Source organism: Camellia sinensis, chromosome 8, assembly GCF_055761805.1.
Source record: "Camellia sinensis isolate YWXY chromosome 8, ASM5576180v1, whole genome shotgun sequence".
In the NCBI taxonomy this organism is placed as follows: domain Eukaryota; kingdom Viridiplantae; phylum Streptophyta; class Magnoliopsida; order Ericales; family Theaceae; genus Camellia; species Camellia sinensis.
Genome location: NC_138968.1, coordinates 17564148 through 17571811, shown reverse-complemented (window position 1 = coordinate 17571811; position 7664 = coordinate 17564148).

The following is a 7664-nucleotide window of genomic DNA, read 5'->3' as shown; positions in this document are numbered from 1 at the left end:
AAAAACACAGCATTCCTTGACTCTATAATAGTGTTCACATTTATATCAGGTATATCTGATTTATAAGTCAGAAACCGATATGCACTACTATTCTGAGCATAACCAATAAACACACAATCTACTGTTTTTGGTCCAATTTTAGTCTTTTTAGGAACAGGTACTTCAACTTTTGCCAAACACCCCCACACTTTTAAGTATTTGTAGGAAGGTGGTCGACCTTTCCACAATTCATAAGGAATGCTTTTGGTTTTCTTGTGGGGTATTCTATTAAGAACATAATTAGCAGACAATATTGCTTCCCCCCACAAGTTCTGTGGTAAGCCTGAACTTAGTAATATGGCATTCATCATTTCTTTTAAGGTTCTATTCTTCCTTTCAGCAATTCCATTTTGCTGTGGAGAATAAGGGGCTGTAGTTTGGTGAATAATGCCATGTTGTGCACAAAATTCATTTAAAGGTGCATCATACTCACCACCCCTATCACTTCTAACCATTTTAATGGTTTTACCAAGTTGATTTTCAACTTCTGTTTTGTAGAGTTTAAACATTTCTAAGGCTTCATCTTTACTTCTAAGTAAATAAACATAACAATATCTTGTGCAATCATCGATAAATGTTATGAAATACTTTTTGCCACCTCTAGTTTGAATAAATTTTAAATCACATACATCAGTATGAATTAATTCTAGAGGTTCGGTTTTTCTTTCAACCGATTTAAATGGAGCCTTAGTTAGTTTCGCTTCTACACAAATTTCACATTTATGATTAGGATTAATTTCAAACTTTGGTATATAATCTAAACCAATTAATCTACGCAAAGCATCAAAATTCACATGTCCTAATCTACCATGCCATAAATTTGACTCAAGAATATAAACAAAAGATGTGTTATTCTTATTCATAGCAACTTTCGGTACAACTGTCATTACATTCAACTTAAAGAGACCATCACTCATGTATCCCTTACCAACATACATACCACTCTTTGTTAATACAAATTTATCAGACTCAAATACAAGCCTAAAACCATTTTTACTTAACAAAGACCCAGAAACTAAATTCTTCCGGATGTCAGGTACATGCAGTACGTTGTTGAGGGTCAGTTCTTTCCCTGATGTCATCTTCAAGATTACTTTCCCTTGTCCAGCCACAGTAGAAGTAGAAGAATTTCCCATGAAAAGTTGTTCACCATTTGCAGCCTCATTGTAGGTAGTGAACATCTTCTTGTCCGCACATATGTGACGAGTTGCTCCAGTGTCAACCCACCACTCTTTGGGATTTCCAACCAAGTTAGCCTCAGACACCACAGCAGAGAGGTTGATGTCATTCACTCCGTCAGAGATGTAATCCAATTCTGTTACATTGGCCTGATTGGTGGTCTTCTTACTTGTACTTCCATGATTCTTTTTAGGGCGGCGGCAATCAGAAGCTCGATGTCCAGTTTTGCCACAGTTATAGCATTTTCCTTTGAACTTCTTGCTACTTTCGCCTTGTTTAGGACCATCTCCAGCAAACTTTCTCTTTTTGTTATGTGGTTTATGAACTTGTTCAACCACATTTGCCTTGGACTCAATGGGATTTTTCCCATTCCTCTTTTCAGCCTTTCGGTTATCTTCTTCAATTCTTAATCTTACAATCAATTCATCCATAGTCATCTCTTTGCGTTTATGTTTTAAATAATTTTTGAAATCTTTCCAAGCCGGTGGTAACTTTTCCACTAAAACAGCGACTTGGAATGACTCGCTAAGAGACATACCTTCTGAATGAATATCATGCAAAATTATTTGAAAACTTTGAACTTGAGATATTACCGTTTGGGAGTCTACCATAACAAAGTCCAGAAATTTACCGACGACAAATTTCTTCGTGCCGGCATCTTCTGTCTTGTATTTCTTCTCCAAAGAATCCCACAATTCTTTTGCTGTTTTCAGAGGACTGTATACATTATACAGCATATTGTCAAGGCCATTTAGGATGTAGTTTCTGCACAGGAAATCTGAATGTTTCCAAGCATCTACAGCGGCAACAACTTGCCGATCACTTTCACCCTCTTTAAGTGCTGGAGCCTCTTCATGGAGAAACCGGGCCAAATTAAGAGTTGTAAGATAGAACAGCATCTTCTGCTGCCATCTCTTAAACTCGGTACCATTAAATTTTTCCGGTTTTTCTCTATGATTGATTGGTACATGAACATGGTTCTGGATAGGGACCGATGTAGGTGTAACAATAGGAGTACCACTGCCAGATGCAGTTTCAGTTGTAGTAGCCATAATCTCTGATTACAAAAATCAGAAAATATTAAAACACAAATTAATTTTCTAGTTACTAAAACCAGAAAATAATTATAACAACAAAATAATTTTATTTTCCTTGTTACTAAAACTAGAAAAATAAAATATCACAAGAATTTTCTGTAATACCAAATAATATTCTGAATTGTTAATGACACCAGTATCGTACTACTAGTAGTTGTCAAAGAAAAGAGACAGTATATTACTACTATCTGTCAAATAGCATAAATCACTATTTGTTTTTCCAACCAGAATATTAATTTGAAAACACAGAAAATTAAATACAATGAAGATACCCAAAAAGGAATCTGTCTTAAGATTGTTGGACAATCTTCACTGTATTTAAAAGTATTTAATTCTGTTGTGTACAAAACAACAACAAGAATAAAAGAAATAGAGTAAAGGTGAGAATATGTTTGATTACAAAAATCAAACTCGAAATAAAAATAAATAAATAAAAAACAAAACAGATTTTATTTTGTAACAAAAACAAAATTAAAATCTGAATAAATAAACAAATAAATACAACACTGAAAGTAATTAAATAACTTACTTGATTTAATTTCTTCGAATTATTTTTCTGATCAAGTCCAGTGTTTAACACTGTGTCCTTAAGACAGATTCGTCCTCTCCACGGTGCTTTTAGAATTCGGACGTCTATCTCCCAGGATGAAATGATCTACCACAAACAATAGCAGCACTACTAACTGTTTGCCTTACGAACACACTAAGTGTTTACACTCTTTCTTTCGGAAATAAAATGCAGCAAGATGAAGAATAGAAAACAGAAGTGAAATACGAAATTTCTGAATGCAAAACATCAAATGAGGGTGGTCCTATTTATAGATGTGAAGGTGGCTCTTGGATTTGAAATAAACAGGTATGTAGCTCTTGGTTTTGAATTGAACAGGTATCATACCTGTTGGGTTTTGAATTCAAACAGATTTGAATTAATTCAAATAGATAGTAAAACGGGAAGGGCCCTGTTTGGGTGTGCATTAATTCCAAAACAGTTTATTTCTGTTTGAAACCGGGAAGGGCCCTGTTTGGAAGAACAAAAAATCCAAACTAATTTAATTTGAATTATGGATTTTATTTTAATAAAAAATAAAATTAAATTCAAATATTTTTGGCCCAAAAAGATTAGAAGCCCAACCCAACCATGCACCTGCGCCCAGCCCGACCGGACGGCGGCGGCGGCGCGCGCGCGCGTGGTGGTTTTTGGGTCCAATGGGTCTAGCCCATTTTGCCCATAACCTCTCCCTCTAAAACACTTGGGTACCCCTTGGGGCACACCCCAAGTATCTCACCCTAAGCCTTATAAACCCTTTCAAAACCTCCCACCAAATCAATGTGGGACAAGCCAATTTACAACCTTAAGGAATTTCCACCAAAACTCCATTTCCATGGAGCACACTTTGGCTTCAATTTCCCATTCACTCGGTAATGGTTTTGAGCAACCAAATATACCACGTGAATCACAACGCGGCATAGAACGCGTTACCACTTTGACCCGAGTAAATCGACACTCGGGACCCACCTAAAAAATAGACCGAACTTAGGAAAAAATTCTGGTTTTATCCAGAATTTTATAACCATTCCAACAAAAAGTTGCTTTTACGATCTGATATACGCGAATCCCGCTCGAGCCTAGGGTTTCATGCTCGAGCGTCAGACACAGCAACAACAACTCGCTCGAATGCAAAGAGCACCGCTCGAGCGTGGATTTCACCCGTCCAGTATGTCACAGATTGCAGACAGCTGCTCGAGCGCCAAAATGGACGCTTGAGCTCAGACATGCTTGAGCGTAAGAAACGCCGCTCAAGCATGAAAAACACTCTTGCAGCACATTTGCAGAGACACTCGACACTGAAAGGTTGCAAACTCCGCTCGAGCGCGAGAAGTCCCGCTCGAGCGGAAGGTCGAAATTTTGGGCAACAAGATTCTAGACCGAAAGGCAACCAACCTGTTCTAAATACGCTCAAGTCATTTCAAAACTCAAATTCAAGAGGTGTAAGGAAGAAAGACATAACCAGTAGCATCAAACAACATGATTTGGATCCAAAATACCATGACAGTCGGGTAAAGACCCGGGGTCGCTACAAGGTAAAACTTTAGAATTTTATTTGTAATTTTCTAAAAATAAAAAAAAATGCACGAGAGAACTCGTTAACATTAATTAAAAACAAAAATAAAAAATTACATTGATTTTTTAAAAAAAAAAATTAAAAATACAATGAGCTTTATAAGTTTTGTATAATTACATTAAATTTCTTTAAAATTTTAATTCATATAACACTTAGTCTAATTTGATAATAAATTCGTAAGCCATATTAATGAAAAAATTATGTTATCATGCGCTTTTACACTAAAATGTTAGAGTATATTTCATATTATTTATCTTTAGGTTAGGTTTTCACTCAATTTACGTAAGTGTTGGTGCCTTTAGACTAAGTAAAAAGGATGTCAGTGTAATTATACTCAATTCACATTGGCCTTTTTTTTAGTGAACTTTTTGTATAATTTTTGTATAAAAAAAAAACCTATACACTTTTAGGGTCTATCTGATTAGCAGAATTAATAGTAATGGGATTAATAATTTATGAGATTAGTATAATATTTTTTTTTCTATCTTCACTGAATCTTTTTTGATTTTTTAATTTTTTAGGGGAAATTGCATGTGAGATGTTTTTTCAAAACTTAATTATAAATTTATTAAAAAAAATTATGATTTTATTTTTAAATATTTGTAAAATTTATCACTAATTTAAAAATATTTTTCTAAAATACCCACTCATTTTTTTCTACTCTCTAAATCATTTTACTCTAGATGGACCTAAAAAAAAAGTGAAAAAAAAAAAAATTTAAGATTGGAATCCATGACTTTTGATGTAAGAGACATAGACCGTAGAAGCAGCCACTAAATAGATAAAGACACAATAAATTAATAGAAATGCTTTGATTCATGAAAAAAAAAAAAAATGAATTTCACACTGAATTAAAATGAGTAAAATGTGGGTTTCCCTTAGAATAATTATAATTGAAAGATATATATTTTTGAATAATTTTTTAAATATATAGTATGTAAATAATTTATTATTATTATTGTTATGATAACTTATTTTATTATCTTATTTTATTTATTATGTGATGTATCACCACAATATTAGTAAAAATCATTAATGGTGAGACCTATTCGAGATCCATTCAATCATCTCCAATGCTACAATATTAAAATGGATAGTCAAAGTTAAATTTTGATATTACTATAATATCAAAATGTTACATTTTAGTAATGCTACTTTATTGATGTAATGATGTAATAGGTATTTTTTTAAAAGAAAATTTCACAAAAAAATCAAATTAAAATGCAATTCGTAAGTTCCATTGTGAATGAGAAAAATATGTCACCAAAGAAAATACGAAAAAATAAAAAATGAAAACAAAGAAAATAAAATAAAAGAAAGAAAGAAAAGTCAATGAAATAACCATACTGCAAATACGATAATTGAGACGATTGTAAACACTCTACTAATGGTCAATTTCACATCTTGTGTGGGATCAATCCATTGATTCAATCAATAGAGAAGTCTATTTTGTGCTATGTGAACAAGTGCCAAACGTTGGGAATTATTCGGAAAGAGTTAGGAATATCAATAAGGAGAAGTGAGAACCACTTAAATGAAGAAATCAATTGTATTTTGTCCTTTGTTTTCCACTCTGATTGAGACTCTAATGCAATAATTGAGACGAGTATAATCACTACTAATGGTCAATTCCACATTTTGTGTGGGATCAATCCATTGATTCAAGCAATGGAGAAGTCTATTTTGTCCTATGTGAACAAGTGCCAAACATTGGGAATTATTCGGAAAGAGTTAGGAATATCAATAAGGAGAAGTGAGAACCACTTAAATGAAGAAATCAATTGTATTTTGTTCTTTGTTTTCCACTCTGATTGAGACTCTAATGCAATAATGGAGACGGGTGTAAACACTCTACTAATGGTCAACTCCACATTTTGTGTGGGATCAATCCATTGATTCGATCAATGGAGAAGTCTATTTTGTGCTATGTGAACAAGTGCCAAACATTGGGAATTATCCGGAAAGAGTTAGGAATATCAATAAGGAGAAGTAAGAACCACTTAAATGAAGAAATCAATTGTATTTTGTCCTTTGTTTTCCACTCTGATTGAGACTCTAATGCAATAATTGAGACGAGTATAATCACTACTAACGGTCAATTCCACATTTTGTGTGGGATCAATCCATTGATTCAATCAATGGAGAAGTCTATTTTGTCGTATGTGAACAAGTGCCAAACATTGAGAATTATCCGGAAAAAGTTAGGAATATCAATAAGGAAAAATGAGAACCACTTAAATGAAGAAATAAATTGCATTTTGTCCTTTGTTTTCCAATCAGATTGAGACTCTAATGCAATAATTGAGACGGCTGTAAACACTCTACTAATGGTCAATTCCACATTTTGTGTGGGATCAATCCATTGATTCAATCAATGGAGAAGTCTATTTTGTGCTATGTGAACAAGTGCCAAACATCGGGAATTATCTAGAAAGATTTATGAATATGAATAAGGAGAAGTGAGAACCACTTAAATAAAGAAATCAATTGTATTTTGTTGTTTGTTCCCCGAGTTGCAACTCTTTTTAGACAAGTCAAAGAAGAATTGAGAAGTCTAAACCTTACCACAAGCATGTACGTTTCGTGGATGCACCTCCTGCTCAAGTTGTACAAAAATTATAGGTAAATTGTGTGTTGCACTTTTGCATTTTGCATCAAATTTCACTTTGGTTTTTACACATAAAATCATAATAGTCAACCCACTGCACTTCGAATCAAATCTCACTTTGATCCCTACACATGAAATTGTGACAGTCAACCCCTACACTTTTAGTCAAATCCCACTTTAGTTTCTATACAAGTGTCAATATCCCTATTCTGTAACTTTTATATCTTTAATAAAATCCAATTATGTGACAACAATGTGACTAGGAAATGAGAGTAAGAGAGGAAAATCATTCATATTTCCTACCAATACACTTTGTCCTACGTGATAAACACATGCGAGTTGTATAATACTATATATATGTGTGTGTTCGTATGGTAAAAATTGGGACGAAAAGATAAGAAAATAGAGTTTTTGAAATTAAAAAAAAAAATGTGACAAAGGAATCAAAGAAAAAGAAAGAAAGATGAATAGACAAGTGAAAAATAAAGTTTCGTGATTCTAATTTATGCGAAATCCTATTTCATCTTTTTAATTGTTCACAATATGCGTTTTGTTTTAACTTAATATAGTCATATTTTGAAGTAAATTTTGGGATAAAGTGTGTATTGGTTGAAAATG